The sequence below is a fragment of the Sciurus carolinensis genome, chromosome 11, assembly GCF_902686445.1.
Source record: "Sciurus carolinensis chromosome 11, mSciCar1.2, whole genome shotgun sequence".
In the NCBI taxonomy this organism is placed as follows: Eukaryota; Metazoa; Chordata; class Mammalia; order Rodentia; family Sciuridae; genus Sciurus; species Sciurus carolinensis.
Genome location: NC_062223.1, coordinates 30,053,584 through 30,071,926, shown reverse-complemented (window position 1 = coordinate 30,071,926; position 18,343 = coordinate 30,053,584). Strand labels below are relative to the sequence as shown.

The following is an 18,343-nucleotide window of genomic DNA, read 5'->3' as shown; positions in this document are numbered from 1 at the left end:
AATTCTTTACATAAATAAAATGTGATAGTAAGAAAAACAGGTAATAACTAGAATGTCTAGTTTGTGGGTTGTTTGGGATTTTTCTTTAATAGGTAAATTCATAAGGATAGTAACAGATATATTCATTGAATGACAGTGTTGCATATGATTGAACATCCTTATTGATGAACTGTGTGAGAACTATTTCTTACATTGTGTGACTAGAGATAACTTTTCCTGAAATAACAGAGGAAGTTTGTAAGCATGGATAGGCATGAGAGGTTTTTGGCAGCAACAACTGAAATATGTTTTTGTTTTTCTTTATCCTCTCTCTGCCCCCCATAAAATGTCTTCATGGTACACTACTACATGGAATCGTTAGTTCTTCCCTTTCACAGGTAAAATAGGCACAGAATGAAAATACTGGATATCATAAAGATAGAGAAGGAGAGAGAAAAGAGAGAGAGAGCATGATACCCAGCAAAGGGATGAATCTATCAGTTTTATTATAGTCAGTTACTCCTGACTAAGAAAAGTACCTACCTCCATTCTAATGTGTTTCATCTTGTTACTGATTTTTGATACATTTCTGTGATATATGGATGTCACAGAATTACTGTGCTCACTAGTTGAAACCTTCACTACTAATAAAAAAATCATGCCAGTATCTAAATCTAGAATCAGGACCAGAAATCGATATTTGAGAAATGAATTCATTTAGGCCTGAGGATTTGGGCTTCAGTCACAGAATAGAAGAGGGTTCTTTTTGTGCATGTAATTGGGAAAGTCAAGGATTCTTTGGCACTAGAATAAAAAGGTAAACTAAAATTCTTTTATAAATTGTTCTACTTATTTATTTTTTCCTCCACACATTGGTCAAATATTGATAATAGAACTCCTTAAGTCAAAGAGAATTTCCACTGAAAATTTAAGGTAGATTTATTTTGATATGATAGGTGTTGGGTCAGAGAAGCAGATTTAAGTGATGTGTGGAATTAAAAATAAATTCACAAGATTAAGCATTAGCAAGTCACTTTGCAAACAGACATTTATAAAAATTAACTTATTTCAAAATTTCTCATTTTTTTAACTAAAGGGCTGAGAGACTCATCATCACTTGATAGTTTTATCTTGTATAAATTTACAATTTTCAATGACAGTTGAAAGTTTTATCTGAAGATTTATTAAAATGGCCATTAGTATGTTCATCTCTAATTCTTGTATTTATAAGTGTTGAAATTATATTTTAGAACTCATAATTAAATTCAGTAATCATATGTTTTTAATATTAAAAATGTTGTGATACTTTTAAATTGTGTACATGCTGTCGATTTCTTATAAATACCCAGATTCTGAAAGATGTACTTTATGAACTTGGAAAGGGCAGTTAATCCCGCTGCATCTGTTCTCACTCATCTTAACATTTTGTTTTCAGGATTAACTCTCAGATTCCAACTGAAAGAAACATGGTATTCGCAGACAGAAATAAAAGTGGGGCCACATTCACCCTCCTGGGTTTCTCAGATTATCCAGAACTAAAAGTCCCACTGTTCATGGTTTTTCTGGCTATCTACAGTGTCACGGTGGTAGGGAATATTGGGATGATGGCCATAATCAAAATTAATACCACACTGCACACCCCCATGTACTTTTTCCTTAGTCACCTCTCTTTTGTGGATTTCTGCTATTCCTCCACTATGCACCAAATATGCTGGTGAACCTAGTTGCAGAAGACAGAAGCATCTCTTTTCCTGAATGTGTGATACAATTTTTTTTCTTTTGTACCTTTGTGGTAACCGAGTCCTTTCTGCTGGCAGTGATGGCCTATGACCGCTTTGTGGCCATCTGCAACCCTCTACTCTACACAGTGGCCATGTCCCAGAAACTCTGTGCTGTGCTGGTGGCAGGATTCTATGCATGGGGGGTGGCCTGTTCCCTGATACTAATGTGCTCTGCTCTGCACCTGTCTTTTCATGGCTCCAATACAATCAATCACTTCTTCTGTGAGTTCTCCTCTCTGCTGTCCCTCTCATGCTCAGATCCCCACATCAGTTCTTTGCTACTTTTTGTTTTTGCCATATTCAATGAAGTCAGCACCCTGCTCATCATCCTCACATCTTACGTGTTCATCCTGGTTACCATCCTCAAGATGCCATCAGCCAGGGGGCGTCACAAGGCCTTCTCCACCTGTGCCTCTCACCTGACGGCCATCTCCATCTTCCATGGCACCATCCTGTTCCTCTACTGTGTGCCCAACTCCAAGAACTCCAGGCACACGGTCAAAGTGGCCTCTGTGTTTTACACAGTGGTGATCCCCATGCTGAACCCCCTAATCTACAGCCTGAGAAATAAGGATGTCAAGGACACTGTCAGCAAAGTATTGGGCAGTAAAGTCTCTTCTTTTTGAGCGTAGTATTATCATGATATTTGTTCCTAATGTTTAAATTTTGTTCTTGAACTTTGTTTTTAAGGATAATTAAAATTAATAGAATCATATTGTACAAGAAAATAGAAATGGATTTTTCTTTCAAGGAAATAAACTTGACTCTTTTTGTAAAAAATCACCAATCTCTCTTATCATTATTTCATCACAAATTTTGATAGCACAATATAGTTTCTAATCTGATTGTGAAATTTAAAAGACAACATGCATGCCATTTCTGATACCTATGTATAACTCAATATTAGTTTCATTCCCCTTTTTTATAAGATATGTATTATATACAAGTCTATTGATAAACATAGGAATTTTACTTACAACATAGAAATAATAGTTACAATGAGGCATAGTACAGCAATAAGGTATATTATCAATGCATAATGGTGGATATAATAAGAACCATAAAGGTTATCATGAAGAGAATGCTAAAATGCATGAAGGTTTTTTGAAGTGTGTTTTCATAAACTAGGTGTAATTTGAACTTGACCTTGGAAAAGAGAATGGGTAGAGTTTTGCTGATTCTTTTCAGTGAAACAAGAAATTTTTTTAAATTTTTTAATTAATTTTATTTAGTTTTTAATTTTTTACAGACTGTATTTTGATTCATTGTACACAAATGGAGTACATAATTTTATTTCTATGGTTGTACACAATCAGATTCATACCATTCGTGTAATCATGCATGTACATAGGGAAATGATGTCTATGAAAAGAAAAATAGCATAAATAAATTCTGGTTGGAAAAAAATAATATTGAATCTATGAACCAACACATATTTTATTGAGCTAATGTGATATAACTTTCATGTATGAGTATATGTGTGTGCATCTCCTCCGTAGTGCATACAGGTTATTGAGAATGAAATTTCAGAAAATCTGGTCTACATGCTAACTGTATTTTTGAAGATGCACCAGTGTGGTAGTGTGACATCCATCTTATACTTCACCAGAGGTTTAAGACCCACATCTTGGATATGAGAAGATCTTACCTGCAAAGCAATGTTGATACACACCTGGCCAACTTGTTATTCATGCTTTCTTTCTGTGTGTGAAGATGTCACAGTTATTATCAATGCTTTGGCACTTTTGTTGAGAAACAGCATAATTCCTGATTCATTCTCAATAGAAATCTCATTCACCTTGAAACAAAATTATTTGGACTTCGCTTAAATGTTGAAAGATAACTAGTATCAATATATACTTTTTCAAAATAAAATTTAAAAATCCATATCCTATTCATCATGCAGATTAAAAATACCAATATCTACTTTAATAAAATCACTTTTGCTTGAATAACATGTGTGCCATTTTTCTCCTCTTTACTGAATATGCTTAGATAAAATTCTGAACAATTATTAATAGAGTGAAAAAAATCAATTTGCATTTATTTTAGGGAGGGAAAAATATAATTTGGTGCACAATTTTATATGGGTCAAAAAAAAGTATTTCCTTTGATCATATTATTTTGGCTCTTACAATGTTTGTTTTTGATGTTTTAATAAGAATCACACCACAAATTAAATAAAAGAACACTATATATTTTGATAAAATATAACTAACTAAACTTTTCAAATATTCCTGAAAATATTTCTTTTCACGGGCATATGGGCTTGGGTTTCTAATTCCAATTAAATAATGTATTTGTAGAACAATCTCAATTCTACATCAAGAGGTTTCAGTATCATTTCTATATCAATGTTATAATAAATAAACATATTGCAGCTATTCAATATGGGTTGTTTTTAACAAATAGATTTTAGAGCAGTTTGTTTTGAAGTCAGTAGAGGTAATCACTTTTTCAAATTCAGGCATGTTTACTGCAAATATTTTCTCAGGTCTTATCATATATAAATTAAAGATATTCATCGTTCTTCTACATGCAAGTTTATTGATCAAAGTAATATCATTAAACAGTTTATAAAATGTAATATCCACACTTAAACTTCCCAAAACATTATTTTACCAATATGATATTGCATAGTATTATATTATGTGGTTGAAATTATAACATGTGAGACTTTCATTTGCAAATGAAATTCACAATATTATGTGAAGTGGAAAAGCAGGATAAGGAAAAACAGATATCACATAATCCCATTTCTATGTGGAATTTTAAATGTTGATCTTAGAGAAATTGAGAGTAGAATAATGATTACCAGAGACTGGGAGAATAGAAAGCAGTGGAGAGGAAGAGAGTCCGAGAGGGAAATAAATACTCGTGTTCTGAAGACAAATACAACAAGAGTAATGTGTTATATACCTCAAAATAGTTAGAAGAGATGATTTTTGAGTGCACATACCACAAAGAAATGATAAAAGTTTAAGATGATATATGGAAAAATTAACCTGTGTTGACCATTATTACTCTATACATACATGGATCAAAATTATGGCATTTTGTGGTAAATGTATGGAACTGGAGAATATTGTGCTAAGAAATAAACCAATCCCAAAGAACCAAAGGCCAAATGTTTTCTCTGATATGCAGGTGCTAATTCATAGTAAGGGGGATGCTAGGGAGCAACAGAGGTACTTTTGATTAGGCAGAGGGGAGGTAAAGGAGGGCAGGAAGTGTGGGGGTAGGAAGTACAGTAAAAAGAATTAGTCATTATCATCCTATGTACTAATGGGATTACATGACCTGTATAACTCTACGTCATGTACAACCATAAGAATGAGAAGTTATAGTCCATTTATGTATGATGTGTCAAAATCTACTGTCCTGTATAACTATTTAGAACAAATTAAAATACATATCACATTGTACCTCATGAATAGGTACAAATATTATGTGAATTAAAAATCAAATATAATTAAAAGTTTAAAGTTTCACATTTATATTATTCAAAATATGGAGTGACCATAAGATAAATTCTGATAAAACTTATATATGTCAACTACTTTTACTTTCTACTTAATGCTCACTTTTTACATTTTTAGAATTTTTATTAGTTTGTTTAACTCATGGGTAAGGGTTCATTTAACACAATTGTACATGCATGGAATATAATTAGCTCTAATTTGGTCCACAATACACCCCCTTCCCCTTCCCTCTTCCTTCCTTTTGCTCCATTTCCTCTAGTAAACTAATCTTTTTTTCTATTTATTTACAGTTTTTTCTTTTTTTTCTAAATTAGTTCCTCATGGATATGCATAATGGCAAGATTCACTGTGGTGACTTTCACAGGAAAGTTTGGTCAGATACGGTTCATCATTTCTCCCCTTTATCATTCCTCCTCGCTCCCTCACAAATTCTTTCCTCTACTCCAAAGATCCCTCTTCTAATATTTTAGCATTCCCCTCTCTATTTTCTTTTTTTCCCTTGTTTTGGTCTAGCTTCTGCATATCATTTGACCCTTACTTTCTGAGTCTAGCTTATTTCACTTAGCATCATAGTCCCCATTCCATTCATTTACTGAAAATGCCACAAAGTGTCTTCATTATGGCTGAGTAATACTCCATTTTGTATCTATACCCCATTTTCTTTATCTGTTCATCTGTTGAAGGGCACCTAGGTTGGTTCTATAGCTTGGCTACTGTGAATTGATGTGATTGTGTCTCTGTGGTATGCTGATTTTAAATCCTTTGGAAATATACCAAAGAGTGGAATAGCTGGGTCAAAAGGTGGTCTCCTTACTAGTTTTGTTTTTTTGTTTTTTTGGTTTTTTTTGAGAAATCTTCTGCTTCCGAAAATGTTTATACTAATTGATAGTTAAACCAACAACATAGAAGTGTACTTTTATCCCCAAATCCTCACCAGCATTTATTATTATTTGTATTCTTGATAATTGTCATTCTTCCCTGAGTGAGATGAAATCTCAATGTGGTTTTGATTTGCACTTTCCTGCTTGCTAGAAATGTTAATTTTTTTTCATGTATTTGTTGACCATTTGTATTTACTCTTTTGAGACATATGTATTTAGTACTTTTGCCCATTTATTAATTGAATTATTTGGTGTTTTTGTGTTGTTTATTTTTAGTTCTTTATATATTCTAGATATTAACCCCTTGCATATCAGGTGCTAAAGATTTTCTCCCATTCTACAGTCTCTCCCTTTCCATGCTCTTACTTGTTTTCTACTGTCTCTCTCTTTCCATGCTCTTGTTTTCTTTGCTGTGAAGAAGGATTTTGGTTTCAGTCCATTCCACTTATTGAGAATTGGTTTTCTATCATGCACTTTAGGAGTCTTGTTAAAGAAGTTGATGCTTGTTTGAATATGATGGAGTGTTGAACCTACCTTTCTCTCACAGAAATAAAAATCTACCAACTTTTATAAATGCCTCACAATTCTTTAAGTATAAGATGAATTGAAGAGCAAATAGCTTTCTGCATGGCATTTGCTGGATGACATTCATCATGGACAACCATGTTCTTTGCAAATACTCTTTTAGCTTTGCTGTCATGGGATCTTCTCTTCAATAGTAATTCATCTTGGGGCAAAAGTTGTATGGTTTACACCTAGCACACTGAATTGGTATTAAACAAATACATCCATCAGTCTACTTTATATCTGATTTCAAAATATTCCTCCATGGACTATAACACATGTAAAATGTTCTTTTCCTTGAAAATACATTTGTATATACCAGAGAAAATAAGAATTGATTTGTCTTGATGAAAAAGACTCCAGGAGTCATGGATAACATTTAAAGTTGTCCTTTTGCCATAGGTTTTGGATGTTGGTTTTGTTCATTTTCTGATTAGAGTAATTCACAGGGAAAATTTGAATGGATAAGAGAAAGTCCTTGAATTTGAAGAAATGGAGAAAAGGCATGTAGGAATGCTAGTTGTAAAATGAAACCCAAGATTCCTTAAATTCAGAAACTCTTTAGATCAACCTAGGAAACGTTTTTTGAGAATTTAGGAATGGTTTATCTGTAACTATTTACTTCTATGAAACTTTAAAATGTTTGCTGTATCTAGGGGCACAGAGACTGTGGTTTGAACACTGAGTTTATGTCAAAGTTCAGTAGTCAGGAAAGGAACAGACATGGAGGGATGGTGAGACATTCCAGTAGAAAGGCCCCCAGCATTGCACAGGGACTCTGTCCTCCAAGGGACCTTGCAACTATGCTCTTTCCATAGTCATGTGGTGGTGCAAACTGAAAAGTAGCATGTGTCCCACCTCCAACAGGGATTCAATGTGTTACATTGGGCAAATTATACCTGTCTATGCCCCAGTAACCTCATTTGTAAAGGACATAAAATTATTTATATCATTTATTTTTATAAAGAGGAAATATGTTATAGGTGGATTTAGAAAAGTACATAGCACATAGTAAGTGCCCAAGTGAGCAATGGCTATTATTCTCACTATAGGAGGTTCACTGTCCCCACTCTGTGGAGAATAATGTGTCTTTAGACCCTATACCTTGCAGGAAGGAGCTATTACATATAAAGCAGACAAACTTAAAAGATGCATCCATATATTTCATAATGGCAATATGAGAACTCAAAGACAAAATTATTGGATGTAGCTTTCCATGTATCAAATTCATCATAAACTCTGAATGAATGGAGTTAGCTTAAAATAACCTATGCATAAAAGAGAAATATAAAGTGTACCTACCATAGTATTTATTTTCCCCAGTTCATATCCCATAGTGAAGATAGTTGTTTCCCATAGTGAAAATAGTTGTTTGAATCCCAAGAGTTTTCTTGATATTTTGTTGATGTCCCACAGAGATCAGTAATTGTTTTGAGTAGCTTAGGGAACATAGATCCCAGAGAAACATCCACAAACATAAAATCAATGACATTTTCCATCACAACAATTTCAGAAACAAGGAAAGGAATTGAGTACCTACTCCATAGGTGGGTTGACATACATGCTTATTATTTTGGGGGGTAACGTTTGGATATGAATAATATTTTCTGGGAACTGGAAACTTGAATTTTTTTCCATGTTTGAAATCTCTTATAGTCATAAGTGAGAGAATAATGAGGTGTAAAAGAGGGAAATAGTATTGTAGATTAAAAAAAATTCTGAGTAGTATTCCTCTCAGAGAATTCTTTGAGAAATGCCAAGATTTAAGCACTGCTTTAAGAAAATATACTTCTACTTTTGAGGTAATGGACATTGTCAATGGGAAATGGAACAATTTTATCTGCAGAAGCACATATCTCATAAGAAATGCTAGCATGAGAGGAAAATCAACATGAACAATGGGGATAAATGTATTTTCAGTTCTTCTTTTACATCTCTCTCTCACAACAACTCCATCTGTGCAACCTGGTCAAGCCTGCATGGAGAGGCTCCTGATGGTCACCCCAATGCTGAAGGTGGCAATGAGACACCCATGAGAATTTCCATGGAGGGACACAACACATGAACCATCTCTGAAGTAGAAAAGGGAGGGATTGCTTTAGCTCTGTACAAAGCACTTTAGAATATCAATTGAAAGCAGGTTTCTCAGCGACTTATAGTATCATCCGTGGAGTTTGGCTGTGTTGGAGGTGAAGGTGAGGGAGAGGGATGGTAGAGTTTTTAAGCAGCATCCTTACTAGATGTAATAAGTACATGCACCTACCCTGGTGACAACCAAAAATATCACTAACAAATGTCACATAGTGGTCATAGTCAACTCCTGGTAAAGGAGCAGTGCTCTGTAAACCACTAACCACCTGATTTTTTTTTCAGACGTGAAAACAGAAAAAAAAATTCAAAATTTTGTATTACTTTGAACTCAGAGGAGGACAACTCATTTTTCCTGGTCATTTAGAAAAAGAAAACCATATAATTACATAAGGATACTATTTTATCTGTCCCTCAGCTTTATTGTTCACTCTCTCATTTTATCAGCATCAATTCTAATATCTTTAAAATTATTTGGCATGATATTTTAAAGAGAAGCATATTTTCCTTCATAATACTTTTGAATATTTTTATCATCTTGAACTTAAAAAATAAGTTTGAACATTTCCTGTGATACTTCATTTCTAAATTTTTTATCATAAATAATGCTGTGACATTATGTGGTTATTTTTCTCAATAATATCCTATGCACATCTTTGATTAGCTCTTGAGATAGAATCAGAGAAGTAAATTAATTGTCAAGTAGATCATCCAAAATTAAAAATGTAAATACAGGAAGGTTGTTCTCAAGAGTACTAATTACCTAATTGTGGCAAATATTAGGCTGAAAAACTAGGTTAATTTTATAGAAGAAATAGTGATATGGAGATACTTTCTCATATAAAATACATCAACAAAACCTAAACACTTGTGGGATAGTAATTATAAATAAGCCTATCTCATCAGTTTTCAGAATGGAAAACTCAGAAAATTTTACCATATGTTTTAAAATTTATTTCCTTTGATCACAATATTTGGAATATTGATTATAGAGTCAAGTAGGGTAAAATGGCTTTGAAAGTTATACAGAAATTTTGCTAATCAAATAACATGATGACATCACCCTTCATGATTCAATGCCAAACTTGCAATTTTGAAAACCTAATCAAACATACAGAAAAGTTTTTATAAATATTAATGATTTCATGTGATCTCTGAAGTAAACTAAAGGCTTTATGCATCTCCATTATGATATGCCTTCATTTTTGAAAATTGAATAGCACAGATAACAATTCTTTATGGATAAAATTAACTAACTTATTGATTCTGCTGTTTTTTATTTATTTTTAACTTTTTAATTTTTTTATCCAGTGAAAACTAAATTTCATCACATAATGAAGAATAGTTTTTAATTTTTGTTTTTGTTTTTGTTTTTGTTTCCCCACACCCAGCCACATATAAAGTGGGCACATGGATGAGGAAAACTGTTCCACTGTTACTGAGTTCATTCTCCTGGGATTGTCAGATGTCGCCGAGCTGAGAATCCCTCTCTCCCTGGTGTTCCTTCTCATCTATGGAGTCACAGTTCTGGCCAACCTGGGCATGGTTGCACTGATTCAGCTCAGCTCTCACCTGAACGCTCCCATGTACTTTTTCTTCAGTCACTTGTCCTTTGTGGACTTCTGCTACTCCTCAATCATAGTGCCCAAAATTCTGGCCAACATCTTTTTTTTTTTCCCTTTTATAATCACCTTTTTATTTTATTTATTTTTTTTTGTTTTAGTTCTTTTTAATTTTTTTTTATTGTAAACAAATGGGATACATTTTGATTCTCTGTACATGGAGTAAAGGCATATGATTTGTGTAATCATAAATTTACACAGGCCAATGTTGTTTGATTTATTCTGCCATTTTTCCCCCCTTCCCTCCCTCCCCAATCTTTACCAAGAACAAAGCCATCTCCATCCCAGCCTATTTGTTTTGCACTTGTGTGGTCACAGATGTCTTCCTGCTGGCAGTGATGGCCTATGACCGCTTTGTGGCCATCTGCAACCCATTGCTGTACATGGTCATCATGTCCCAGAAACTCTGTGCAGAGCTGGTCTCTGGTTGTTACCTTTTAGCATCAGTGTCTGCTCTCATTCATTTGTGTTTGGCCCTTGGGATCCCATTCTACAAATCAAATATGATCAACCACTTCTGTGACCTATCCCTCTCCTAAGTCTTGCCTGCTCTGATGTCAGTGTGAACAAGGTGCTGCTGTTCATCATGGCTACTTTCAATGAATCTATGACCATTGTGATCATCCTCACCTCCTACCTGTTCATCCTCATCACCATCCTGAAGATACACTCTAGAGAGGGGAGGCACAAAGTTTTTAAGCTTTTTCCACCTGTGCCTCCTACCTCATAGCCATTGTGGTCTTTCATGGAAGGATCCTTTCCATTTATTGCAGACACCCTTCAGGCAATGTTGGAGATGCTGACAAAATGGCCATGGTGTTCTACACTGTGATCGTCCCCATGCTGAACCCCTTGATCTATAGACTGAGGAACCAGGATGTAAAAGAAGCTTTCAGAAAAACTCTCAGTTCTAAAACACATTCCTACAGAATGTGTGCTTACCAGGACTTAAGTTGCAAAGTTGATGCAGGTAGAGGCGTTGGTAGGTGGGCTGCAGTATTGGAGCAAAGGGAATAGGAACAAGCTAAGTACTCATGAGTGAGCTTTTCAATTCACTTATATTTGTATCTTTTCAATTTACAACTGTGGGATTAAACATCTTTCAAAAATATCAAAACTTCATAATTTTAAAGTAATTAGTGATATTTAAATGAATATGGTTAATGGTATTTCTAAGACACACATATTTGGTTTGAAATGAAACATTTGCAAGTTAAAGAAGAACATAAGGATCACATTTCATATCGGTCTCCCTGATCCATGAAAGTAAGATTCTTTTTTTTTTAATTTATTTAATTGTAAACAAATGGGATACACGTTGTTTCTGTTTGTACATGGAGTAACAGCATACCGTTTGCATAATCATACATTTACGTAGGGTAATGTAATTTGATTCATTCTGTTATTTTTTCCTTCCCCCACACCTCTCCCACCCTTCTTTTCCCTCTATACAGTCCCTCCTTCCTCCATTTCTCCCCTCCCACCCCCTATTTTCTGTCATCATCCACTTATCAGTGAGATCATTCGCCTTTTGTATTTTTGAGATTGGCTTATTTCACTTAGCATGATATTCTCCAATTTCATCCATTTGCCTGCAAATGCAATAATTTTATTATTCTTTATACCTGAGTAATATTCTGTTGTGTATATATATATATATATATATATATACCACAGTTTCTTTATCCATTCATCAACTGAAAAACATCTAGGTTGGTTCCACAGTCTGGCTATTGTGAATTGAGCTGCTATGAACATTGATGTGGCTGTATCTCTGTAATATGCTGATTTTAAGTCCTTTGGGTATAGGCCAAGGAGTGAGATAGCTGGGTCAAATGGTGGTTCCATTCCAAGTTTTCTAAGGAATCTCCACACTGCTTTCCAGAGTGGCTGCACTAATTTGCAACCCCACCAGCAATGTATGAGTATACCTTTTTCCCCACATCCTCTCCAACACCTATTGTTGTTTGTATTCTTGATAATTGCCATTCTAATTGGGGTGAGATGGAATCTTAGTGTAGTTTTGATTTGCATTTCTCTTATTTCTAAAGATGGTGAACATTTTTTCATATGTTTGTTGATTGCTTGTAGATCTTCTTCTGTGAAGCGTCTGTTCATATCCTTAGCCCATTTATTGATTGGGTTATTTGTATTCTTGGTGTAGGGTTTTTTGAGTTCTTTATGTATTCTGGAAATTAGTCCTCTAGCTGAAGTATGAGTGACAAAGATTTTCTCCCACTCTGTAGGCTCTCTCTTTGAATTGCTGGTAGTTTCCTTTGCTGAGAGAAATCTATTTATTTTGAATCTATCCCAGTTGTTGATTCTTGCTTTTATTTCTTGTGCTATGGGAGTCCTGTTAAGGAAGTCTGATCCTAAGCCAACAAGTTGAAGGTTTGGACCTACTTTTTCTTCTATAAGATGCAGGGTCTCTGGTCTAATTCTGAGGTCATTGATCCATTTTGAGTTGAGTTTTGTGCAGGGTGAGAGATAGGGGTTTAATTTCATTCTGCTGCATATGTGGTTTTCCAGTTTTCCCAGCACCATTTGTTGAAGAGGCTATCTTTTCTCCATTGCATATTTTTGGCCCCTTTGTCTAGTATGAGAAAATTGTATTTATTTGGGTTTGTGTCCATGTACTCTATTCTGTACCATTGATCTACCTGTCTATTTTGGCACTGATACCATGCTGTTTTTGTTACTATTGCCTTGTAGAAGGGTTGAAGTTCTGGTATTGCGATACCCCCTGCTTCGCTCTTTCTACTAAGAATTGCTTTAGCTATTCTGGGTTTTTTATTCTTCCAGATGAATTTCATAATTGCTTGCTCTATTTCTGTAAGGTACATCATTGGTTTTTTAATTGGAATTGCATTGAATCTGTATAGCACTTTAGGTAGTATGGGCATTTGAACAATATTAATTCTGCCTATCCAAGAACATGGGAGATCTTTCCATCTTCTAAGGATTTCCTTAATTTCTTTAGTGTTCTGTAGTTCTCATTGTAGAGGTCTTTCACCTCTTTTGTGAGATTGATTCCGAAGTATTTTTTTTTTTTTGAGGTTATTGCAAATGGAGTTGTTTTCCTCATTTCACTTTCAGTTGTTTCGTTGCTTGTGTATAAAAATGCTTTAGATTTATGCGTGTTGATTTTGTAGCCTGCTATTTTACTGAATTCACTGATGAGGTCTAGAAGTTTTCTGGAAGAGTTTTTGGATCCTCTAAATATAAAATCATGCAAATTGTGACAGCTTAAGTTCCTTTTTTCCTATTCGTATCCCTTTAATTTCTTTGGTCTGCCTAGTTGCTCTGGCTAGATTTTCGAGGACAATGTTGAATAGAAGTGGTGAAAGAGGACATCCCTGTCTTGTTCCCATTTTTAAAGGGAATGGTTTCAGTTTTTCTCCATTAAGAATGATGTTGGCCATGGGCTTAGCATAAATAGTCTTTAAAATGTTCAGGTATGTTCCTACGATCCCTATTTTTTCTAGTGTTTTGAGCATGAATGGGTGTTGTATTTTGTCAAATACTTTTTCTGCGTCAATTGAAATAACCATATGATTCTTATCCTTAAGTCTATTGACATGATGGATTACATTTATTGATTTACAGACGTTAAACCATCCTTGCATTCCAGGGATGAACCCCACTTGATTGTGGTGCATGATTTTCTTAATATGTTTTTGGATACAGTTTGCCAATATTTTGTTAAGGATCTCTGCATCTATATTCATCAAAGATATTGGTCTAAAACTTTCTTTCCTTGATGTGTCTTTTCCTGGTTTGGGTATGAACGTGCTATTAGCTTCATAGAATGATTTTGGTAGGGTACCCTCTTTTTCTATTTCCTGGAATACTTTGCAAAATATTGGAATGAGATCTTCTTTGAAGGTTTTGTAGAACTCGGCCAAGAATCTGTCTGGTACTGCGCTTTTCTTGGATGGTAGATTTTTAATGCCTTCTTCTATTTCATTGCTTGATATTGATCTGTTTAAATTGTGTATGTCCTCCTGATTCAGTTTGGGAGGAGCATATGTCTCTAGAAATTTGTCAATGTCTTCGGTAGATTCTATTTTGTTGGAATGAATACAGATGTTCACAGTAGCTTGTAATTATGTTATGTATCTCAGTGGTGTCTGTTGTGATATTTCTTTTTTATCACGAATTTTAGTAATTTGAGTTTTCTCTCTCCTCTTTTTAGTGTGGCTAAGGGTTTGTTTATTTTGTTTACTTTCTCAAAGAACCAACTTTTTGTTTTGTCAATTTTTTGAATTGTTTCTTTTGTTTTAATTTCATTGATTTCATTTCTCATTTTACTTATTTCCTGTTTTCTACTACTTTTGCTGTTATTCTATTCTTCTTTTTCTAGGGCTTTGAGCTGTAATGTTAGGTCATTTAGTTGTTGACTTTTCATTCTTTTCTGGAATGGGCTCCATGCAATGAATTTTCCTCTTAGTACTGTTTTCCTAGTGTCCAAGAGATTTTGATATGTTGTATCATCATTCTCATTGACCTCTAATAATTTTTTTATCTCCTCCCTGATGTTTTCTGTTATCCATGTTTCATTCAATAGCATATTATTTAGTCTCCAGGTGTTGGAGTAATTTCTGTTTTTTATTTTGTCATTGATTTCAACTCTTAGTCCATATGATCTGATAGAAAACAAGGAAGTATCTCTATTTTTTTTGCCTTTCCTAAGCACTGCTTTGTGGAATAACATATGGTCTATTTTTGAGAATGTTTCATGTGCTGCAGAGAACAAAGTGAATCTGCTTGTTGATGAATGGAATAATTTATATATGTCTATTAAGTCTAGGTTTTTGATTGTGTTATTGAGTTCTATGGTTTCCTTTTTTGGTTTTTGTTTGATCTAGTGGTGACAGCAGTGTGTTAAAGTTACCCAGAATTATTGTGTTGTGGTCTCTGTGATTCCTGAAATTTAGAAGGCTTTGTTTGATGTACAGGGAAGCACTATTGTTTGGGGCATAAATGTTTACTATCATTATATCTTCAGATTTATGGTTCCCTTAAGCATTATGAAATGTCCTTCTTTATCCCTTATGACTAACTTTGGCTTGAAGTCCACTTTATCTGATATAAGGACGGAAACCCCCACTTTTCTACTGAGTCCATGTGCGTGGTAGGTTTTTTCCCATCCTTTTACCTTTAGTCTGTGGATGTCTTTTTCTATGAGATGAGTCTCTTGCATGCATCATATTGTTGGGTCTTTCTTTTTAATCCGTTCTGCCAGTGTATGTGTTTTGATTGATGAGTTTAGGCCATCAACGTTCATGGTTATTTTTGAGATATGATTTGTATTCCCAGTCATTTGGCTTATTTTTGGTTTTTAAGTTGACTTGGTTTCTCCTTTGAGTGGTTTTTCTCTAAGGTAATTCTTCCCTTTGCTGACCTACATTGTTGTTTTTCATTTCAACCTCATGGAATATTTTGTTGAGAACATTCTGTAGTGAAGGCTTTCTATTTGTAAATTCTTTTAACTTTTGTTTATCATGGAAGGATTTTATTTCATCTTCAAATCTGAAGGTTAGTTTTGCTGGGTATAGGATTCTTGGTTGGCAACAATGTTCTTTCAGAGCTTGAAATATGTTGTTCCAGGCCCTTCTAGCTTTTAGAGTCCGGGTTGAGAAGTTGGCTGCTATCTGTACTGGTCTCCCCCTATATGTAATCTGATGCTTTTCTCTTGCAGCCTTCAAAATCCTATCGTTATTTTGAATGTTAGGCATTTTCATTATAATGAGCCTTGGTATGGATCTGTTGTGATTTTGTGCATTTGGTGTTCTGTAAGCCTCTTGTATTTGATTTTCCATTTCATTCTTCAGGTTTGGGAAATTTTCTGATATTATTTCATTGAATATGTTGTTCATACCTTTGGTTTGTTTCTCTGTGCCTTCCTCAATCCCAATAATTCTTAAATTTGGTCTTTTCATGGTGTCCCATAGTTCTTGGAGATTCTGTTCATGATTTCTTACCATATTCTCTGTTTGGGCAACTTTATTTTCAAGATTAAATATTTTGTCTTCATTGTCTGAGGTTCTGTTTTCCAAGGGTTTAGTCTTTTGGTGATGCTTTCCATTGAGTTTTTTATTTGGTTTATTTTTTCCTTCATTTCAAGGATTTCCATTTGGTATTTTTTGAGAATCTCTATCTCTTTGTTGAAATGATCTTTTGCTTCCTGCAGGTGCCCTTTCAGTTTATTGGCATTATCATTCATTGCCTGCATTTGCTCTCTTATCTCATCCTTTGCTTCACGAATCATTTTAATCATGTATAACCTGAAATCCTTTTCTGACATTTCTTCTAACATACTGTCATTGAATTCTATTAATATAGAATCTAGATTTGTTTGGATCATTTTCTTCCCTTGTTTTTTCATGTTGTTCATGTATCTTCCCCTCTAGCACTGCAGATCTGTGGTATTGCAGATTTCCCCCTATAGGCTCATAGTGGCCCTATAGGTTTCCAAAACTCTTTCTTTAAGGGGAGATCAATATTAGCAGTGCCCAATTCAGACACTACGCAATCGTAGACCACATAGACCACAATGAGCTTCAAACCTCCAGCAGGTGTCTCAGGATGGTATTTGCCCCACCTAAAGATCGGAACTATGGCTTCCAGGATTATCCAAGATGGCCGCTCTGGCTTCGAAATGTGTTGGCAAATGGGGAGCTGCCGCTCTGGGTGTGGATGTGGTCAGCTGGAGTTCCTGGAGGCGGGATGTGGTTGGTCAGGCAGGCGTCCTGAAGGTCCAGTGTGTATGGTGCAGTTGTGGGATCCTGGAGGCCAGGTGCAATCAGTCAGTCTGGGGTCCCGGTGATAGGGCGCAGTCAATTGGTCTGGGGGTACTGTCGGTAGGGAGCAGTCAGTTGATGTGAGGCCCCCAGAGGCAGGGAGTGATCAGTCGGGCTGAGGAATCCTGGAGACAGGGCTCAGTCAGTCCAGCCAGTGGTTCTATGGGGCCTGGCTATTGTCTCAAAATGGCAGCAGCCACGTATAATCAAACCTGCAGGTACTGTGACAGAGAACTTCCAGGCAACAGCAGGCAGCTGGTGCTCCACTGGAGGCCAGTGATCAGTTTGCTGACTGTTGTTGGACGATCGGGAGGTGAACCTCGTGCGTTGGGTGATGGATAGGTGTAAGGCAGGTGATGGACTGGCCAGAGGCAGGCAAATGGCGGATGATAGGCACCTGACAGTGAGCAATCTACACTCAAAAAAGGCATCAATATGCTGGCAGACTGCAGGTCATGACAGCAGAAAAGTGGGGTAAACACCAGGGAATCAATAAGCAGCAAAAACTGCCTCACCAAGAAACAGATATCCTCTGTTTGAAACTGGAGTTATGGAGCAACAAGGAAAGCAGCCTCCTTCTAATCCGCCATCTTGGATCTCTCTTAGACTTGTCATAGTAGAATCTCTGTAATTTCATAATGAAGATTACACAATTGACACTGTGTCCACAGAATGATAAATCTATTTGTCACTATATACTTCTATGATTTTATTTTTTGTTACTTTATATATATTACTTACTATTTTTTTTCCCATTTTTTCTGCAGTTGTCCTAGTGCCCGGTGCTTGAACTTTGGATAATACCTCATTTCATGTATAATATGATAGTAATTTCACAGTTATATTAGAAATATTGAGTTACAGAACTTGAAAGCCTCAGCTTAGACTAATCCCTAGTAGATAATTATTCCCCCATGTCTGTCTCTCTCTCTATTCTCCTTATATATACTTGTACCCATTTACAAAAACATTATTAGGGGTAACAATTTCTGAAGTGTCTCTTTCTTCACTTTGTTTTCTTCTTATTTTCATGCTAACACTTCAGTTCACTATAGGTGAAATGATTAATGAAACACGTATAATTTATAAGCTCTGTTCATGTTCTTTGCATGCATCTTGGTGTATTTTATGTATCTAAATCAT

General features: G+C 35.2%; 2 pseudogenes; both read left to right on the top strand.

The window, feature by feature from the left end:
* The first annotated feature begins 1,445 nt into the window (after window positions 1-1,445).
* Window positions 1,446-2,386, top strand: LOC124958686 (olfactory receptor 5D18-like; annotated as a pseudogene).
* Window positions 2,387-10,185: 7,799 nt separating this feature from the next.
* LOC124959398 (olfactory receptor 5L1-like) lies at window positions 10,186-11,414 on the top strand (annotated as a pseudogene).
* The last annotated feature ends 6,929 nt before the right edge of the window (window positions 11,415-18,343 follow it).